The sequence below is a fragment of the Chamaea fasciata genome, unplaced genomic scaffold, assembly GCF_029207755.1.
Source record: "Chamaea fasciata isolate MVZ Bird 193981 ecotype frontalis unplaced genomic scaffold, bChaFas1.0.hap1 SCAF_4, whole genome shotgun sequence".
NCBI classification, from domain to species: Eukaryota; Metazoa; Chordata; class Aves; order Passeriformes; family Sylviidae; genus Chamaea; species Chamaea fasciata.
In genome coordinates, this window is record NW_027094089.1 from 624018 (window position 1) to 645383 (window position 21366).

The 21366-nt window shown below is 59.9% G+C and overlaps 1 long non-coding RNA gene across 2 annotated transcripts in view; it reads right to left on the bottom strand.

Annotated features, from left to right (window-relative positions):
- LOC136288004 (uncharacterized) overlaps positions 1-21366 on the bottom strand; it is a 38394-nt gene that overhangs the window by 2043 nt on the left and 14985 nt on the right. For both annotated transcript variants that reach the window (XR_010720462.1, XR_010720461.1), the window contains one exon: positions 15975-16018. This is a non-coding gene — a long non-coding RNA (uncharacterized lncRNA). The remainder of the gene's footprint in view (positions 1-15974; positions 16019-21366) is intronic.

Here is a 21366-nt window from a genome sequence, read left to right on the forward strand (position 1 = left end):
CGGGCAGCGCCCCTTGTCACCTCATCACCCCTCACGGCCCTGCAGCTGGCACCCGGAGCTCCGGCTCCTTCACCCCCCTGCGCCAGGGAATGCTTTCCAGAGCGGCCTTCCGGCCCCCTCCGGCAGCAGGCAGGGCTGGGCTGTCCCGGGAAGGGTCGGCGCCCCTGCTCGGCCCGGCTCGGCTCGGCTCGGCCACAGGGATTTGCGGGGCTGAACTCTTTTTGAGTTCCCAAAGAGCCCCGGAGGGCGGGAGGAAAGCTCCCGGAGTGCAGCCGTGCCGCGTCCCGGTGCCGACTCGCCCTTTTCCTGCGCCCGGGAAAGGTGACTGTGTCCCGCCGGCACCCCCGGGGACAGCCAGCCCAGGGCTGCGGCCGCCAGGGCAGCCTTGCCCGAGGTCGTGGCCACCGAGAGCCAGCGGCAGCTGCCCAGGTGGCCGGGGGACGCCGTAATGCATTCCTGTGCCCTTTGCCAGCGCTGCAGCCGCAGCTGCTGCCGGCCCCGCGGGCTCGGCCCGGGACACGGAGCTCCGGGGCCCAGAGCGGAGAGGAGCAGCTCCCCAAAGGCTCCTGGCAGCTGCGCGCTGGCCTTTGGTGGCCCGCAGGACCGGCACGGAGGATTCCCGGTGCCTGCGGGGCGGGGGGGGGAAGCTGCCCGGCCACTGGGATTAAGCGGCATCCAGCTGCCTTCGCGGGGCTCCGGGCGAGGGAAGCTGAAACACGCGCAGGCAGCAGCACGCCGAGGGAACCCGTTTCCCGCGGACAGCGACGCGGCTCCCAGCTCCGCGCCCGGCTGGCACGGGCCCGGTTATCCCGGCTGCGGGCGCGGCCCTGCGGAGGGAAGACGTTTCCCCGGTAAATGAGGCTCGTTAGCCTCCGCGGCTCCTGCCGCATCCTCGGCGGCGGCCCCGGGGAGCCATCGCGGCACCTGCAGGCGGCTGGCCCGCCCTCCCCGGGCCCCGAGCCGCCGCCGGCTTCCCGGGAAGCGCCTGATGCCTCTTCCCAGCCCGGCGCCTTCCTAACGCCGCCTCATGCCGCCGAACGCGGCAGCTCATTACAGGAGCGGGCTGCGCACTCCCACCGCTCCAGGAAGACGGCGCGTCTCTCCGATTCCATCCCTCGACCAATTAGTTTGCCATCCTCCAAACGCCTCCTGCACGCCGGGCACATTACCCGGCAGCGCTGGCGCTGGCTAATGGCGATCGTTACTGGGGCCGGGCTGGGAGGTGGAAGCGGGGCTGTCGCTTCCAGAGGGGGCCTGGCCCAGGGCGCCCAGAGCTGGCAGCGCTTGGGGGGACAGCGGGAGCTGTGCCCCGCTCGCAGCCATCCGTAAATCCCAGCCGAACCGTGCTGGGAGGGCAGGACCCGCCCGTGCAGGGAGCGGATCCGCTCCTGATCCCCCGGGCCAGGGGCTGGGAAATGGTTCCCGCAGAGCTGGCTCTGCTCAGCCCCATCAGATCCCTGCTACAAACCAAACTCCACTTGGATTCCCCGAGCCAAGGATGTTCTCATAAACATCGGTTGATAATACACGGGATTTGACACATAATACCCGTCGCATTATAGAGGCACATTATCCCCCCCATACACACACACACCACGATTTGAGGGACTTTATGAACACGCCACAATCACGCGTTCGATGAATTCCCAACCCTCGGGCTGGAGCTGCTGCTCACCGACTCCTCCATTTGGAACGAGTCCAGGCAGCGAAAAAACCCTTCGGAAAACGCCCCCGGGGCACAGGAAGCTGTTGTTCCGTACCTGATAAATCCGTATTTTAAAGGGCCACCGACTATTTGGGGGGGCTCAGAGGGTCCCCAACCCGGAGGCCGCTGCCGCCTGTTGTCCGAGCAGCTGTTGCCGGCCGTCCCCCCGCAGGTACGGGCTGGGGATTAGTGCTGCCTGGCCTGCTGGTGCGGCACGAGGAGTGCATGTGTAATTACATCAGCCGCGCTCCAGCTGCCGGCGCCGCCTGCAGCCCCTGCTCCGCTCCCGGCCCCTCGGGGTGTGCTCGCCCGCGTTGCTCCAGGTAAGGGAGCCGCACACCTGGCGGCACCTCCCAGCCTCCTCGCAGGGCGCCCCCGATTTGCAGCCTGCTGGTTTCCTTCTCCACAGGAGAACCGCGCCTTTCCCAGCCCGGTTGGGAGCGTTTCCAGGAGAGCCCGGGACCGGGAGGGGGGGGGGGGGGGGTTTGGGAGATGCCGACTGCACCTCAGGAGTCTTTGGTGGGTGAAAATTGTGCGGTTTCTGGTGGAAATGCTGGGATTGGGCAGGAAAACTTGGAATGAGAACCTGCAGCCCCTCGGGGTGAGTCACATCTTGGCCACCCCCCCCCAAAACCCACAAAGCTCTAGCGTGTTTCCAAACTCGCCCCCACACTTCCCATTCCGCATTCCTGACCGAGTGTCCTTGATTAAATCAGCTTTAGTTCACCGCTCCAGCCCAGGAAAGCCGGGATTTGCCTCCATCAGGGCCGCAATGAAAGAAGCAAACAGGTCTCAGTCGCAAGAAGTGGCTCCGAGACGGTGTTCAATGTTTCTAGGGACGGTGCTGGATTCGAAGTGCACCTCTGGGAATCCTCAGAGACTGAGAGTCCCACGAGCAAATCAAGCGCACAGCCTCGCTGCCATCCCACGCCACCGAGGGAAAAGCAGAGAAAAACCCGGCTTTGGGGTGGGATGTGCCCCCTTGCCTGGCACGGAGCCCCCCTGTCCCCAGCCTGGCAGCAGCCAGGAGCCGCAGAGCCCGAGGGCAGCTCCCGGCTGAGCCCAAACCAAGGCGGCTTAAGAGACTTAAAGGCCTTGGATCTCCCCTCCGGAGCGGGATTAGAGGGTGTTTGTCCTCCCGATTGACACCAGAAGGAGCGAACTTTAATCTCCTCCAGGGCCTTGTTATCCTCTTTGCCGAGACTCATCCCATTGGATGGGGAGCCTCTCCCAGCGGGGGGAGTTGGGCCGTGGCCCCTCAGCCGCCCGTGGGCCCGCGGTGGGGCAGGGCAAGCGCTGTGTGCGGAGCCTGGAAAAGCCTCTCCACGACCCGGGATCTGCTTCCACGGGAGGCCACACAGCCGGGAGCTCCCCATCGCCCGCATCGCCCGGGCGAGCCGCGATGTTTTGGGGCGGTTTCCGAACAGCGGGAGAGTTGAGCAGCTGCCTGTGATAAAAAGGTGCTTCCTTCACCCCTCAGCTTTCCCAGCGATCCGGTACTTCTCATGGATAATGGACAAGGGGGATCATTAATTCCCTTTTTTTGTGGTTTTTTTTTCCCTCCTGATCTCCAGAGGATCAGGAGATGGCGAGGAAGGAAGGGAAGCTATAATGAGCCACGTTCCCATGCAGTTACGTTTGAAGAGTCACAGAGTACGGTCCTCCCATCCTCTGCAAAGCCACGGAACGTTTCAAAAGGACATTCAGCCGGGAAGACGGCAGTTCATCCCCTCATCCCACCGCTCCCCGATGCAAAATTCCAACAAGCAATAAAGCAGGGAACTCGCTGTGCCAGTGGCAGCCTTCGAACGGATGGCTTGGCGAGGGAGAGGAGGGAAGGAAGCACTCAAAGCTCTCATCAGATGCTCCGAAAATTATTTCAGCTGCTAAAAATGCTAAACAAATTTGGATTTCAAAGGACATGTTCCAAACCCTTCCCCTTTGATAATTGCTTTTTTTCGGGTTTTTTTTTTAAAGCCATCTGTCATAGATTTCATTCCAGTCTCCGAGGGCCGATGTTCCCCTCCCGGAGCGCCCGGGATGGGGGATGCGGCAGCTCCCCGGGAAGCTTTGGGACCCCTTCCAGAGCCTCAGGGGGCTCCGGGAGAGCAGGAGAGGGACTTCGGACAAGGCCTGCACTGCCAAGGCCGGCGGAGCGGCCTCCCTTTGCCGGAGGGCGGGGTGAGCCGGGACACCGGCAAACGCTTTCCCGGCGCAGGTTTCCCGGACCACCAGCGCCCGCCCCATCCCTGGAGGCGTCCCAGAACAATCTGGAATTACCTGGGCTGCGGAAGGCGGCACCGCCATCCCCGAGGCCGCTGCCGTCCCGAGCCGGGCGCTCTCCGGGCGCTCCCGGGGCCGCGCCGCTTCCCGCCAACTCCGTGAGGGGAAACCGGGGCCGGCAGCGCCGCCTAGCGGCCGGCCGGCTTTCGGGCGGGGCAGCGCGGGGCCCGGCGGCGGCGGGGACACCGACAGCGTCCCCTCAGGGCGGCGACACCGACAGGGTCCCCTCAGGGCGGCGACACCGACAGCGTCCCCTCAGGGCGGCGACACCGCCATGGCCCCCTCAGGGCGGCGACACCGACAGCGTCCCCATGGCAGTGACACCGACAGCGTCCCCATGGCAGTGACACCGCCATGGCCCCCTCAGGGCGGCGACACCGACAGCGTCCCCATGGCAGTGACACCGACAGCGTCCCCTCAGGGCGGCGACACCGACAGCGTCCCCATGGCAGTGACACCGACAGCGTCCCCTCAGGGCGGCGACACCGACAGGGTCCCCTCAGGGCGGCGACACCGACAGCGTCCCCATGGCAGTGACACCGACAGCGTCCCCATGGCAGTGACACCGCCATGGCCCCCTCAGGGCGGCGACACCGCCAGGGTCCCCATGGCAGTGACACCGCCATGGCAGGAACAGCGCCGGGCCCCTCAGAGCAGTGACACTGCCACTCCCGCCACGGTGGGGACACTGCCATGGTGGGGACACTGCCATGGTGGGGACGCTGCCATGGTGGGGACACCGCCAGTCCCATCAAGGCAGTGACAGTGCCACTCCCACCATGGTGGGGACACCACCAGTCCCGTCAGGGCAGTGACACTGCCACTCCCGCCACGGTGGGGACACCGCCCGCTGTCCCCGGCCGCCCCAACCCTGTGACACTGCCAGGGCCCCACCCTGTGCGGCGGCCTCGCCGCCCTCCCAGCCAGCAGTTCCTGTCCCCACGGCCACCTGAAGTGGGCAGGGCAAGGCCGGCAGCTCGGCCGGGCCCCCAGGGCTCGGGCGTGTTTTATTCCCCAAAACGACGCGCCGGGAAGGTCGGGGACGTGCAGAACGCTTTCCACGCCGCGATGCTGTCGGCAAAACCCATTCGCTCCCGGCTCGGAGTAGGAGCTGAGGAATGAGGAGCAGCCTTTTCCCACCGCTGGGGAAAGCGGGAGGCAGAGAACAGGGCGCTATCCGCCCGCCGGATTTTCTTCTGCGGGTCAGCGACTGAAATATCAGCGGCAAAGGGCGGAGCTCGTGCCGCCCCTCGCCACCCTGAGAGCCCACGCTGCCGCCCTGCGTAACCCTCCACGGAATCCTCGGAGAGCGGCGGCTGAGGCCGCTGGGCTTGGGAGACGCCAGGACCGCGGCTGTCACCTGGGGGCGTCCCTCGGGGCGGCCGCGCTGCTGCTGCCCCCTCGGAACGGCCCCACGGCCCACGGAGCCCCTGTGCTGGAGATCCTTCCACGCGCCGAGGTCCTTGGCCGTTCTCTTTCCAAACCAGGCCTCTGAAATGTGCCGGCCCTGCGGGGCCCTTTTGCCATGACAGCGAGGTTTTGGACGGATTCGTCGGGAATCCGCCCGCGAGGGGGGAAACGCGGCGCGTGCTGGGCGGCGGCAGTGCCAGAGCAGCCCCAGACGGAGCCGACGGCCCCCGAGACCCGGCGCTGCGGAGGCCAGGCTGGACGTGGCAGCAGCCCTCCAGGCTCTCTCCGTGTCCCCCGGGCCCCGTTCCCTCAGGCAGAGCAGGATCCCCGTGCAGGGACGGGGGACAAACGCGGCGATGGGGCGCCAGGAGCCGCGGCTCGGCCGCCGGCACAGGGAACGTGCCGAGGGAGCGGCGGCATTGGATTAGGAAAAGGGCCACAGGGTGACCAGATGTTGCGGGCACCGGGGCAGAACGGAGGCGGGAGGCGGGGGGGCCGCGGCTCCGTGGCTGAGCGCGTTAGGGATGGGCTGGAGCAGAGCAGGGAGAGCCTGGAGGCTGCTGGAGGAGTCTGCGAGGGATGGATGGAGGAGGTTTGCTGCTTGGCTCCTTCCCATTCCCATTCCCATTCCCATTCCCATTCCCATTCCCATTCCCATTCCCAGCAGCCCTTCACACACACACACGCACGCACACGCGCACCAGGGGGAAATGAGCAGTTCCCCCCTCGAGATGAACTCAAACCCTGAAGAACAGCGGGAAACCGAGTCAAAAGTCAAAAGTCCTGGAAACCCTTCCCTCCTGCTGTACCAGAGCCAAGTCCCCCAGGCATCAAAGCACTCCCAAATTCCAATAAAATCAGCTCTTGTGGCGCCGTAGGAAACGGGCTGGGCTGCTGCAGAAAGCCCGGCGTGGGGAGAATCCACACGGGGAGGAATTTCCCCCTGAGTGCAGCTGCCGGGGAATCGGCGAGCCCCATGGAGCTCCAGGACAGCCAGGGACCTAAAGCCGCGCTCTGGAGGGTGAAACGGGGTGAGATGAATTCCTCCTTTGTTCTTGAGTTTGCTGCTAGCAAACAAAGCAACTTAAAAGCGCAAAGCTCCGGGGCTAAAAATAGCTCAGCTGTTCAAGTGGTGATTTGGTCTTGGGGAAGGAAAGAAGAAAAAAACAAACCAAAAACCCTCTATTTCAATCAGCTCTTCTAACAGCCATTTGAAATCACAGCTTTTAAAAATAAACTTCTTTTTTTTTTTTTTTTTTGTTTATTTCGGTGGGGACAACGCGTTCTTCAAACTTTCCAGCCCTTCCCTGCCTGGGCTTCGACCTGCACCGAGCACAACTTGCATTCCCACTCCTCTCCCAACGCATCCAGCTCCCAATTAAAGCAACGAAGCTGTGCTCACAAAGGCAAATGAGACTTCCTCCAGCCCGTATCCAAGAGAAAATTCCCGTCCTCCTCTTCCCTCTCCAGCCCTCGCAGCCTGGCTGACAAGGCTGCCCGGTGCCGGCTGCGAGGCCGTTATCCGTAAAGCCTGTAATCCAATCCAGCCCTTCCTGCAACACTTTCACAGCAGTTTTTTTATTTTTATTTTTTTTTTTAAGGATATTTTCTATTTTCATCCCGTGATCCCGTGTAATACATAGTCTCGGCGTTCCTTATCGCTTCCAACCATGCCTTTCGCGAGGTTTTTTATGTTTGTTCCAAATTTCAGGGCCGCGCGTCCTTTTTGCCTCAGACCAAAAGCCTATCGCGCCGTCTCATCATTTTAATTAAACGAGGGCCAAGGCAGGGCGAATGTTTGATTTTGACTCCAAAGGTGCATGCAAATCACCAGCTCCATTTGATTCGGGGCTGGGGAAAGGCTCCCTGGCTCCATCCTGCCTGGAGAGGGAACGAGGCTGCCTGCCAGCCTCAGGGCTGGGAATGAAAAGCTGAATTCCCCACGCCACATGGAAGCGGCGCGGGCACCGTTTGGCCTCAAACTCGGCATCTCTCCGCTCCTTCGGCAACTCCCGAAGCCCGGAACGCGCGCGAAATGGCTGCGGAGACGACCAAAATTGCCTTCCTCTCGTCACGGCTTGCCATCCAAGGCGCTTCCGAGGGCAGCTGGAAGGTGGGAAAGCTGCTCCTCGAGCTGCAAGGCCGTCCCGGAAAAGGACAATCCCCGACGTTCCGGGGACGTCCACGGAAATCTGAGCGGCCAGGGCTGCCCCTTTGGACCACCTTTAAATCCTGGAATGTTTAGGGCGCCTCGGAGCAGTGGGAAATCCTCTTTCCCCCACCTGTTTTCTCCTGGATCTTCTGGGTTTGTTGTTTTGTTTTGTTTTGGTTTTTTTTTCACAGCGAGTGGATTTGGAGTTGATTGATCGGGAAGCGCGTTTTTTTCCCTGGAAATAAATCGGCGCTGGGCTGTAATTTGGATGTGTAATGTTCCCCCAAAAGCCATTTCAGGCAAAATCTCTTTTTAACTGTGCCTAATTACGGAGCCGCACCAAAAACCCGGGAGCAGCCGCCGGAATGTTGATTATTCCCCTCGCAAAGGGGGGAAGGAAAAAAAAAAAAAAATCATAAATTCTTTCTAATGGGATCTTTAATAATAAAAAAGAACATAATCATTACTACCCAAAGACGGATGGCTTCCATGGGGCCTCCTCGGCAGCGTTTCGTCGGATTCCGTCGCCACCGCGCTGGCAGCATTAATTATTGGAGACTAATTAAGGCAAAATTGCGATGGAAACCCTAATGAAAACGGGTCTCCCAAACCCCCGGCTCCTTGGGCTTGTCCCTCTCTTTCTGAGTGCTCTCGGAGCCTTGTGGGGCCTCGGTTGGCGTGGGAGCGGTGTTCCTTCTTTCGGTGGGTGGGAAATGCCTCGGCTGCTGGGCGACATCCCCAGTTTCAGGTGTGCTCAGCCCAGCCCTTCCCCGCGCGCGTGTCCCACGTGCCATTCCTGCTGGGCCATCCTGGGCTTTGCTCCTTTTGTCCCCCGCGCGCTCGGCCCAGGCGCCACCCAGATCTGCTTTCCTTGGATGCGGGCCCCTCGCATCCGGTCAGAAATACAGACAAGCCCGACTCGAAGCTGTGTCCCCTCTGCTTTTCCCAGCAAGGCACGACTGGAGTTCGCTTTGCCCTTTTCCCGCCCCAACAACATCCAGGGGCAGGAACATGATTTTGCGTGCAGCCGGTGCACTGACGGCCTCAGTAATTATTCCCTCGTTCCTGTTTGTTAATGACCACCCCACTGAAGGCAGGGCTCTCCTCTGCGTGTCCAGCCCTCTCCTCGGGCGTCGCAGGGATTTTTTTTTTGGGAGAGGGCAGAAAGTTGGGATTCGCCATCAGGATTTCTCCCTGTGCCCGCTGAGCCGCAGGAGGATCCACCTGCTGGCCCGCACTCCCGTCCCCGCCTAATTAATTAAAGGGGAAAAACGGGGGGAAGGAAAGGGCCTTGTCAGCCGGCTGCTGGGAGCTGCTTTTCCCTTTCCAGAGGAAGAGCCGGAGTTTTCCTGCAGCCCCCAATCACCGGAGCCGCCTCTTGCCCCTCGGAGAGTTCCAGCGCCGTCTCTCCAGTCGCTTTTTCCCCTCATTACCTAAGAAGATTAAGGGCTTTGGGTTTGCAAAGTCCACTCTCTCCTCCGCGGGTATTTAGAGGGTGTAATTCCCGATTAAGTTTCACCGCGGCTTCCCGGGGAGCGGAGATTTCCCTTCAGGAGCGAGATGGGGCTGCCAGATATCCCCGTCAGATGTGTGCCACAGGCTCCGGGCCGGATCCTAATGGGATTTGCGTTCCAGCCACCGCCGCTAATAATCTGCCCCCGGAGCCGCTCCCATCACACTTGTTAAGCGCCTCTAAAATAATAAGGAATAAAAGGGGAAAAAAAAACCAAAACCAAACCCTGCGAGGGAGGGGAGATCAAATCACTGCCTGCCGAGGGGTAACCCCGAGCAGCAGCTGGGGTTTTGGGCATCCAGGAATGAACCCAGGCGGTTTTCTGGGGCACGCCTTGATCTGACGACCCCCCCCTTGCTTTGTCAATTTGATATCGCCGCTGCCCTCAAGTTCCCTAAAGGCGGGTTAAGATGAAAGTGTCGCCGAGGAGGGGCAGGGGAGGAAATCCCACCCGCAAGTGCGTGCCCTGATCCCTCTGCCCAGCTGCGGGTTCCCAAGCCGCGAAACTGCACTTTGAGCCTGGTAGGAGAACTCCTGGAGGAAAAAAAAAAAAGAAGAAAAAAAGAAGCCTGGAAGCGTCGGGAGCTTCCAGCCCATCCCCAGGAGGTGAAGCAGAGCTGAGCTGGACTCGACGCTGTTGACAGGGAAGAGGTTTCGGGGTGAGAAGCTCCACCGCTGGGAGCAGCGCTCGGGCCGCTCTGTGCGCGCCGTTACACACTCCCTACTCCAGGTGCGGGCCTTACTCAGCGCCGGCCACGCTTAAGGAGATTATGCTCCCAGATGATTTGCTCAGCCACGCCGGCGAGGAGAGTGTTGATAGCACTGCTTTGCCCTGCTGATCCTCCCGGCTAACAAAGCCCAGAGCAATCCCCGGGGAATTAGCGCCCGCGATTCCCCTCGGAGGAGAGGAGCACGTGGCGGGAGAGAAATGAGGATTCCTCAGTCAGCAAGGTCTAATCCTCCCGGGGAGAGGGAGCGCTGCGGAGTCAGCAGGACGGGGAAAGGAACCCGCGGAAAGACTTCCAGAACTCGGGTGTTGTGTCTGCAGAGCAGCGCCCGGCCCGGGGCAAGGCGCGCTGCGGCTGGCGCCGAGGATGGAGGGGACAGGGAAGCGTCCTCGTCCTGCAGCTGCGGAGGGAGCCCCGGGGCCAGCGGCGGAGCGGGCGCCAGGTGGGCGCCGCCTCGGGGCGCCGAGCGCCCATGGGCGCGGCGCTGGGAGCCTCGGCGCCGCAGACGCAGCCAGATTGGCCGGCAGATGGTACATCCCACTCTCGGAGAAATATTTGAAAGGGCAACAAAATACAGCAGGAAGCCATTTGACAGCCCACATGGCTCCGGGGAGGGATTCACCGAAGCGGCTCCGCTGGAAGCAGCAGCCAGCGCCGGGCCAGAGCTGGAGCCACCCAAACATTCCCAGCTCGGCGTCCCCTGCTGCTCCTTCCTCTGGGAATGTGCCTCTCACAGCCTGGGAGCCGCATCTGGACCGCACAAGCCCCGCAAAAAAAAAAAAATCCCCGTTTGCCTTCGGGCTCTGCTAGAAACCGCGAGTGATCCCTTGCGCGGCTCCTCACGCAATCCCCGGAGAGGAGGGGGGAGATTTCCCGGCCCTCTGGAGCTTCCCATTCCCTCGGGACGCTGGGAATGCTGTGAGCGCAGGGCTGCAACAGGCGAGCTGCTCAAAGCCTCTTTCCCGCTGAGCTCTGGCAAAAGGGGCACGGGGACGACACCCGAAATAAAGAGCCGGGGAAAGATGCTCCAGGGCTGGAGCCAGGCTGGAAATGCTGGGAGTGCTCACCTGGAGAAGGGAGGCATCCAGGGAGAGCTCCGAGCCTCTTCCAGGCCCTAAAGGGGCTCCGGGGACAGGGAATGGCTTTTCGCACACAGGTGGGATTTTGGGATTTTGGGACCTGGCACAGGCTGCCCTCAAGAGCCACCCTAAGGCATTCCACGATCCTACCAAAAGAAGCCCCCGAGTGTCCCGAGTGTGGTTTTGGCAGCCCCGGCAGGGAGCAGGAGCCGGATCCCCGCTCGCCTTTTTTTTCCCCTCTCGGCTGCCCACGAGTGCAAGGCGGCAACTGCTGACTGGAACGTTTCTATTGTGGAGTTTCTGCTAAATATGCATATCTTAATTGCATTAGTCAAAATAATTAGCTAATATATTTTTGCATAATGACGAGGTAAGCAAATATCACCGGGGCTCAGTTGCTTCGTGCCTGAGTAAATTTGGGAAATTAATAGACTCCCAATTTCCTAATTATCTGCCTTTTATTCCAAACTCAAAACAATGAAAATCGCCGGCGTTCTCTGCCGTTTAGGGCTGCGCCTTGGAAGATGTGAAAGCACCTGGTTTTTCCGTTCCTTCCCCCTCACTTTAGCAAGGAAAGGGGAAGGATCCTTCCTCCCCTGCCCTGCTTTAGGCACTCCAAGCGGCTGATCACCGAGTGCCGAGCTCCCCGACTTCCAGGGCCATCGGATCATTTAAAAAAACCAGGATTTTTGAGCAAACACCTTCCCAGGGGAGGATGGGGTTGGCTATCAGGAAAAAAAAAAAAAAAAAAAGAAAAATCCCTGCTGGAAGAGTGAGAAAACCTTGGAAGAGGCAGGCTGGAGGGATTTAAAGCTTTCACTCAGGGAATAACTGATCCCCAGAGCAGGAATCCCTCGTGCATCCGCAGGTCTCAGACTGGGAGGCTTTTCCAGGCTTTCTGCAGGAATCCGGGGCCGCTCTCCTCTCCCCCTTCCAAGGCAAACGCTCCGCAGGCCCCCGCTCGTGCGATATCGCTGGAGCAGCTGGTCTCGGCGAGAAGTGTGAAGCTCTCGTTTCCCTCGGCGGGGCTGGGGGAAGGGAAAGGGGAGCGGCGGTGCCGCAAGGTTCGCCACAGAGATTCCCTGCTGGACAACGGGGCTCCGGCACGGCCCCGGCCCGTTCTGACGAGTTTGTGTCGTTGTTGATCTCCTCGGCATCTGCTCCTCAGCCCTGTGGCGCTTTTCCATCTCGGCTCCGCCGAGAATTCCCCCCTGAGCCGGTCCAGCCACCCTGGGCTGCTTTTGCTGCCTCTCCTCAGCTGGGCAAGCTGGAAGAGCCCATGTGAGCGGAGACAGGAAGGCACAGCCGAGGGACGGCATCTGTCCGCTCCCGGGTGGGGATCTGGGCACACCTCCCTGCGTTGGCTCAGCCGCCATGGAGGGACGCTGGATGGCCCTGAAGCCAGCACAGCCTGCCTGGTTTTCCAGCACAGCGATTCAAACGCTCCGCACGGCTCTGCGTGCCTCCTTCGGGATGTTCCTGCCGCGCTCTCCCCCTCTCAGGAGCTCCTCACCCCCTCCCCTCCGGGCTGTGACATGGGCAGCCTTTGGTGGCCCCCTCAGGTGGGACCGAGGCACTGGGAGCTCCGGGAATCTCCAGCCCCGGGCCCTGATTTCCAGGCGGCTGCTCCGCTCTCGGTGATTTCTTTATCAAAGGCCGTTACCGGTTATCTACTCCATTCCCGCCGCTCGCTCGGTTTTTATCTGCAGTTTTTATGCGGGTCATTTCTGCTTCATTATTGTCGCGTGCTCCCGACGAGGCGCCCATTAAAGGCGGCGCCGCGGTTATTTGGGCTCGTATTTCATCTCCCTCTTTATCTCCTGCTCCGGATGAGCCTCGTTCCCTGCGAGGTCCCTTCCCTCCTCCCTTGCCACTCCATCCCCGCGGAGAGCCAGCGAGGGATTCCCAAATTCCAGAGCCGCAGTTGCTTTGTCTTTACCTGCGGGGTGATGATTTGTTTGGCCGAACCCTCGGGGAGATCCTCGATTTGCTGCTCCGTTTTTTGGGGGTTGCTGGCTGTCCCAGCACCACTTTCCCCTCCTGAACAGAGGTGGTTTTGTTGTTTTTTTTTTTTTATCTGGGGGTCACCCCGTGGCTGTTAGGTGCCAAAGCCTCCCCGCGGACGCGCAGACAGGCAGGAAAATAACTCCCCACTCACTCACACACGCACACACACCAATTCTCAGGCCCAGCTGGGATCTCTCGGCTAAAAACAACAGCGACGAACCCAAAAAAGTGTCCCCCCCCCCCCTTCCCCAAGCCCTCCCATCTCGGGAAAGACAGAAATTCCCACCGCAATCTGTTCTTTCCCTGCTGCCTGGGTTATTATTAACCACCGCCGCTCTCTTGATTTCTCGTGGCAGGAGCTGCGATTCCCCGAAGGGAAGGCTGGGCCTTTGGAAGTGCTGTGTAAAATGCGTTTAGGAGGGGGAAGAGGGTCAGGCTTCCCTCTCTGACCCCTAACCGAAGGTTCAGGACACCCATCGGCTCCGTCCCGATTAAATCCTGCTCCTCGCGCGCTTTTCCCCGGTTTCTCCTGCCACCTGCGTGGGAACGAGCGTGCGAGGGGGGAAAACAGACTCGCCCAGCCCGTAGATATCGCTGCTGCTGCGGTTATTAAACAAGGCAGTGCACACAAACAAATCTCTTTCGTTTCAGGGGCCGGGGCCCCAGCCTTGCCTCTGCCTCCCGGGTGGGGATGGGAGCCAGAACGCGGCTGCGGCGAGGAGGTGACGAGGGCAATTGTCCCAATTAATGACAAATGCACGGAGAGCTCTGCTTGCAGGCTCATTCTGCAGCGTAAATGTTAATATTTATTCCCTCCCCTCCCCACTGCTGGCAGAGTGTTCGATACCCACAGGAATTCCTAAGAAATTCCTGGAATTGGCAGGTGGACGGCAGGCACTAACAGCTGACGGCGTTGTGCCCCTCAGAACGCCCAGATTCCTGGAATTGGGAGGTTTGGCCTGGGATGCTGGGATGGGGATTGGGCCCTGCTGGAGGAGCAGCCCCATGCGGGGTGCCCAGCTGCCATCCAGATGTGCTCTCCCAGCATTCCCAGGCTGCTCTGAGTCAGTGGACGGGGACGGTGATGAAGCCCAGGAGCTGTGACCTGAGCAGGCACAGAGTGGTGACCCAAAGCAGATGTGACAGATGTGACAAAACCACCGTGTGACACCTCCCGGCTCGGGAATCAGCCCAATCAATCAATCAATCAGCCGCTCCCAAACGGCGATTCTGCCCAAAAAATCACGCCTCGAGCACCAAGGGCGAGCCGAGGGCTGCCGGGAGAGATCCCGCAGGAGGAGGACGGATGATGAGGGGGCCAACGGGAGACGTGACGCGCGACAGCGGAAAGGTGACAACGGCGCCGGCGGGGCGGGACGAGGGAGCGGGGACACGGGGCACGGAGGATCCACGGAGCGCGGCACCGCGGGCTCATTTTCTGCCTAGGTGACTCCGGCAGGCACGTCTCGTGCTCCAGTTAGCATTTCGCCTCCCCTGCCGCCGCGGCATGTGCGGGCACAGATGGCACCATTCATCTTTCATTCCCTTTCCCGTGGCAGGTAGGGCGGGACAAGGGACACGGGTCCCTCCTCCGGCTTGTCCCCTCCGTGCTCCAGACCGAGTCTCATGCGGGAGGAGTGATTCTGTGCGCCGCATCCAGGGTCGCAACGTCCCTCCACCCGCCCCCGAGCCTCTTTTTCTCCTTTCCCAGCTCCCTCGGGAGTTCTCCGTCTGAATTTGCAGCAGCCCCGCTGGAGCTCGGCAGGGCCGGGATGGCTCCACCCGCCGAACTTGTGGAATAACTCAGTAATTCCCCTACAAACGGGCCCCCGGCTTGATAACTTCAGCCAGGACGTTTCCCCGGCTTAATTAAAGCGGCGGCCCACCGAAGGCGGCGAAAAGAGGTTTAAAATATTACCCTCAATTATACTTATAAATCTCGCCCAGGTAATGAACATATTCTGGGCCTTGCAGAAGAGCCCCGGACACTTATCTCCCTCCTCAAGATAAACCACCACATCCATATAATGCATTGCCTAAGCCTCCCTTCCGCCCGGCCGCGGCGCCCGGAATCCCATTTTCGATTAAATAATAATCATTGTAATTAATAGAGCGGTCGTTTTATCTCCCCTAATCTGGTTAGGGCCATTTATCAAAGGCATGTAAATGAGGGCGTTCATTATGAATTTTTTTTTTTTTTTCTTTTTCCAAAGGGGCCCTCGTGTCTCTCGCCGGAGCGTGCAAAATGGAATTCTCTTGGACTTAATAAGATACTGGACTTGGTGTCATTCCCGGCGAGCAAAGCCGGGCAAGACTTGGGGTTTTTTTTTATTTTTTTTTCTCTTTTTTTTCTTTCTGTCACACTCCATTTGTTGGACTCACCGTCGGCTCGGGCTGTTCTCCACGTGTTTTTCCCAGCAATGCCCAGAGTGTTCCAGGCCGCTCCGGGCGGGAGGAAAATGTCCCCAGCCCCATGATGATCCTTCCAATCCCTCCCAACCCATGTGCGAGAATTCCGGGCTGGAAATTCCAACCCTGCCCGGAAAGGAGAAGGGAAAACATCCCCGAGGTGTCACACGGCTCCTGCCACGGGACGCCGGGGAGCTGATTAATGCCACAGAAGCGGCACCGGCGCCAAACTCTCCCCGCTGATGGATGATGACATAATGTCCCTTCCAATTAATGCCAGGGCCATCCAACACCTGGATTGAGAGGAGCAGATGTCGCTTCCCCGGTTTAAAGGATCAGTGGGACTGCGGCTGGGATTTCCTCTCCGGGAGAGCTGGCGAGGCTCAGCCTGCGGTGTTGTGTGCTCCCACCCAATTTTCCCGGCGGGGAGGGGAGAGGGGGGGATTTCACCTGCCCGCTGTCCCCGCGTGATCCCAGGCGGGAATTGTCGCTGCCCTCCCCGTGAGCGGCTCACGCTGCCCGGGCTGCAGACGGCCTCGTCCTCAGCTTATTCCCCCGTCAGTGAATCCCACCAAACGGCCCGGCTGGATTTACCCCCTTTTTGTCTGTGCCGCAAAATTCGACACCAAAAACTTCTCCCTCAGTGGGTCCAACAGACAAAATCAGAATTTGCTTTGGCTGCACTCACCCTTTGCAGACCCCGCTCCGGCAAGCGCAGGAACGTCCCGGCTCCTAAAACAAAGAAAAAACAAATCGTGTCCAGTTAGCACAGCTTTCCCTAAAAGACCCTAAAGCATTGCTTCCACAAGTCAGGCTGAGGCAGGGAATTCCACTCGTGGCAGCGAGGAGAAGTTATTCGTGTTTCCTGGCCCCAGATAAATAAGATTTCCTTACGGCAGTTTAACAGCTGCGCCGAAATAAAAAAAAGAAAATAAAAAAAAAAAACCCCGAAAAAAAAAAAAATAAAAGGCAGCGAGTGAAGACATCCATTTCCTGCAATCAGTGGCAGGTGCAAGTCAAGGGCACGGCCTTTAGCAGGACCCAGCGCTCGGCCAGAGCTCTGCCAATTAATCATCCAGCACGAGGCACTCGACAGCCTGGAGGAGGCTGCGGCTCCTTGCCTGCTGATTGCGCCGCCAGTTCGGGCCTGGGAGCGCCGGTGAGAGGCACGGGAGCGGGGAAAAGCTCTCGGGGCTCTAGATTTCCTCGGAGGTGGGAGCTCCCCCCGCGCCTGGTTTCTCTGAGGAGGGGCAGAATTGTTGTGTTTTGTTTCATTTCAGGGCGAAGCAGCCCCGGCTGTGTGTGTGTGTGAGGCAGCGGACGCTGCTCTGAAATCCCTCCGGTGCGAGTGGAGTGGTGGGATGTGGGGGTGTCCCGGCAGGAACACTCAAAACATTTCCAGATACATTTGGAGATACGCATCCACCAAAATAAAAAGAAAAGGAAATTTGATGGATGGGTGCCCAATGTGCCGTGCTGCTCCTCCAGCCCCACAGCCCCGAAATCACGCTTCCTGTGCCGGGGAAAAAGCGCCAAGGGCTTACCCCACATTGCCCCTTTCCCCCAGGGAAGTCCCCCCAGCCTGGAGTGGCTGCGGTGGCACATGTCACCGCGCCTTTACGCAAGGGCTGGCCGCAGCTGCTATTTTTAGGCCCCTTAATAAAAAGGATTGGTCATCATTACAGCGGCTTAGCGGGGGCCACAAATCACAGGCCCGGGGGAAGCTTTGGGGGAAGCGAGGTGGTTCATCCCACTAATCCCCTAAATCCCGGCTCCAGCGAGGGGGTTTGCAGGCTCAGGCCTCTCGGCCTCGCTTTTTGGGATGTCACACTTCCCACCCGCGCTCCTGCTGAGCCCTACGGCGCCACCAAAGCCGAGCTTAACTCCAACCTTCCTCAGGTGCGGTCTAGCTAAGCCCGGGAAGGGAAAGCTGGGTCGGTTTCGGTTTCATCCCCGGAACTAGCAAACGGAAGGTGACAAATGCTCTGTGCTGGCAGTGGATTATCCCCAGGGAAGGAGGAAGCACGCTGGGGTTGGTCCGGAACGGACACGGCACTGCACGGTTTGGAACCTAAATGAGCGAAGGAAGATCACAGAACCCACGGGGGGGATCAGTCCAGCTCCTGATCTGGTCTGTGCCCTCAACCTCCAGCTGGTTTTCCCAGCGGAAAAGGAGAGGAGCCCTTCAGTGAAAAGGGACGAGGAGAAGGGAAGGGTTTGGAATATTCCATGTCAAGCCCTGGGAGAGATGAGGATGTTCACTTTGGCACCGCGGCAGATCGGTGATTGAATTCTCTCCGAGGCTGCTCTTGGTGGAGATATCCAAGTTCCCCACTCACCTTCACCACGGGAGGGGACACAACCCACCTGCAAGTCCCCGAAATCCCCTTTCCCACCCTCGGGAACACAACGGGAACGTCTGGGAAACCCTCTCCTGCTGAACTGGCAGCACACCACGGACATCTTCCCAGCCTGCAGCCCTGCCCCTCGGCCTGGCACAGCAGTCAGGATTAAATTAGGATTTACGTTTCTCAGCCTCTAAAAACAGCCCAGCCAAGGATGAACGCTTGGGATTAACAGTCTGGGGAAGATCTTGCCCGGGTAATGTGGAGATTTTGGGAAATTAGGAGTTTGAAGTGCCGCCGAGCGGCCTGAGCCGGGCTTACAGCTAAAGCCCCTAATCCCTCGCATTCCCAAGTCCACGGAAGAGCTGCAGGCTGCTGCAGGATCCCCCCTTCCCCCCCCCCCTCCAGGGTTTTTCCTGGGACGCCGCGTTTCCCCGCGCGGCGCCCGCGAGCGGCTCGGAACAACCCCGGGACAGCCAAAGGTGGACGGCGAGGAAGGAAGGAGCCAACCCTTCCAATCCCTTCCGGCCCAGATCATCGCGGGGTGCCGTGACCTAAATCCACCCAGAGCTTAAAGCCCGGTTCCACGATCCGCAGTGCAACGCTCCAGGAGCAATACTACTACCACTACTAATGATGATAATAATACCAGTGCCAAAGCAGCCCGAGGAGGAGCCGCGGTGAGGGATGCGTGCCGAGGCTGGCAGCTGAGGCAGGCAGCGCCGCGGAGCGCAGCTGGAGGCCGGCACAGCCATGCATCTTTATTAGCAGCTGTGCCAGCGCTGCAGCGATTACCGCAGACCTGTCCCCGGGCCAGGTGTGCGCGTGTGCGTGTGCTGCTCGCCCGGCTGGGATGGATGGCGACCGTTACGTCCCGCCCCGCCAGCACAACCGCCGCCCGCCACGGCCGGGGCTTTGTGTTTGGGGACAATTCCGGGCCTTTTCTAACCCAGCCCACTCCCCGATGCGCAAAGCGAGGACACCTTCCCCACCAGGACACGGGAACTAGGAAAAGGTGGGGATTTAGAGCGGGTCGCTGACATGAGACCGTCGATCCGTGAACTGCGATGGAACTGGATTTTCTGAGGGTGGGACGGAATTCAAGGCGCTCCCACGGGGAGTCGGGATGTAAACGTTGCGGATTGGGATATTCCCACTGAATCAAGCACATGCCCACCGTTTGGATCAGGGAAGCCGTTCTTGTTTTGGTTGTCAGTGAGTTTGCCTGGCAGTGCGGATGGGTATCGATGGGCATTGATGGATATCGATGAGTATTGATGGACACGGGTGTTCCAGAGGCTGGGGCCCAGGTCCGGGTCAGCGCTGGACTCTGTCAGGGAAATTTGGAATTCCAGGCGTGCAGGAGTTCCTTGGCACCTGCTCTGAGGGATTCACGGGGCAGGACAGCTCCAGTTTCCTCATTCCCACGACTGAAATCCGGATTTTATTTGGTGGCTGAAAGAAAATTCCCCCTTAATGCACAGCTTCCGAAAGGAGCCGGGAAAACAACAGCCACTGTGTCTTCCCCTTGGAAGTTTCCCTCACAAGGTTCGGGTTGTATTTTTGGATGGCGAGCGAATTTGATTTCTTTTTGGCCTAATATTAATAATAATAATAAAAATTAATTAATCAGCCGTCAATGGCGCCAATTTAAATTCTCCATCCGCGAACGTTTAATAATCCCATCCCGGAATAACGCCAACCCACTCCACGTGGCTCTGGTCCGCCTGAAGGACCGGCACTTAAAATCCTCCAGATGAAAGGCTCCCACTTTTATCCCCGCAACTCCTGAAACTAAAGGACTCGAAGGGGAATAATTGGCTCTTCAGAGGAGCGGAACAATGTCCTCGCTGCCTCTCCGGCTCCCTCCCGCATCTGGCCCCGCCTGGGCCGGCTTTGTAGGGAGAGATGAAAGACCGGGACCTCCAGGATTAGATCACCGAAATCTTCTCCCTTTACTGCTCGGCTCCAAATTAATTTCCAGATGGTTTCGGCTGCCTGAGGCGGGAGGTGGGGGGGGGAACGAGAACATCCCGGGCTGTGCGGACCGGGGACGGGAGGGGGACTTCTCCCTACCTTTGTCCCCATTCCTTGTCAAGACACCACAAGCTAAAAAAAACCCCAAAAACAGAGTGAGGAGAAGGGCTGTGCTTTCTAAATTCTAAACTCTAAATTAATTCTGAAGAATTCCTCTAAATGAGCAAACAGAGGCCAAAGCCCGCCGTTGATTTTCCTTCCCGTCCGGGCTGGGCGGGAGCGCTCCCGACCCCGCCGGGTTTATCCCGGGCACTCCGGGGTTCCTGGATCCCTCACGTGGTGAGGGACTTCTGGGCCTCCTTAAGCCCGAGTTTAAACCCGGGAACGGGGATTCAAGCGTTGAGTAACGTCCTCAGGACAGCTGGGGTCGCTGGCGGCTGCTACGGAGACGTCCCAACCCCTCGTTTTTGGCTCCCTGCGTGCGCTCCTCGTGCTTCTGCCGCGCTGATGGTCGGGATTTTTGCCGAGGGAGGCCCCGAAGGCGGGGGGGCTGAGCTCTGCCGTGACACCGAGGGGCCCCGGGCTCTGTGTGCGTGTGTGCGCTGTTGTTTGGGAGCTGCACGCCAACCGGAGCCGCTCCTCCCGCCGACAGGAAGAGAGGCTAATCCGAAAAGGATGTTTGGGGATGGGAACCGGGCTGCGAGGAATCCTAATGGCTCCCAAATGTCCTCCGAGCAGAGCCTTTCCTACCTGGCCGTGGACATCAAAGGGCTCCGGGACCACCCGCGTCCGGCTTGGGGCGCAGCTGCTGCAGCTGCGGCGCCACGGAGCGGCCCAGAAACCGGCCCAGAAACCGGCCCAGCTCCTGGCCCTGGCCCACGGCACGGGCGGGATGTGAGCGCCCGGAGCTCCCTTCGGACAGAGCCGCGCCTTTCAACGCGGCCCGAAAAATGGGGCTCGGGTTGTTTTTTGCCGTCCCCGAGAAGCGGCGACTCAGCTCGAACCCCGCGTTCCCAAGAGGTCTAAACCTGCAATTCCCTCCGCTCGCTCCATTCCTCCCCGGTAGGCTGACGGCGCGCGGAAAGTCATCCTTATTTCCACCCTCCCTCTCCGGCCGAGAAGGGGAGCCCGGTCCGTTTGCTGCGAGCCCCTCGGCATCTGCCGGATTGTCAGTTCCGTTTAGCTGAGAAGCTTTCACGGTGGCCGCGGCGGGGCTGCTCGGAGCTCCCGCTCCTCGGCCGGCAGCGGCGGAGGAGCCGAGTGCGCCTGGGTTGAATTCTCCCCGCCCTCCGTGAGGATTCGAGGTGCGGCCCTGCCGCGGGGCTGAGGCCATCCCGGTGGGTTTTGGTTTAATGGGCCTTCCCGAGCTCTGCCTCCCTCCGGGAGCAGCCCTCGCTCTTGCTCCTGGCTGGGGTTCTCCCTCTTTTCCTGGTGGTGTCTGGATGAACGGAGCTGCTGCAGGCCGAGCTGCGCCTTCGGAGAGCTTTTCCTTCCTCCCGAAGCCGCGGAGCGAGGAGCTGCTGGCCAGAGGCGCCGACAGCATCCCCGCCTCGGATCCTGCTCTAACACCCAGCAATTCCAAGCCGCTTTTCCCAGCTCCCACAGGTCCTCCTCCTGCTGCCCCAGCCCTTAGCCATCACCTGTTTTTTGGAGCAAAAAGCCTTCCAGGAGTGATTTGCAAGTGACATAAAAAAGCAGGGGCTGAAAACCTTAAAAAGCGGCTGTGGAGAGGTTTTTTTTTTTTTTTACCCCGGAGAA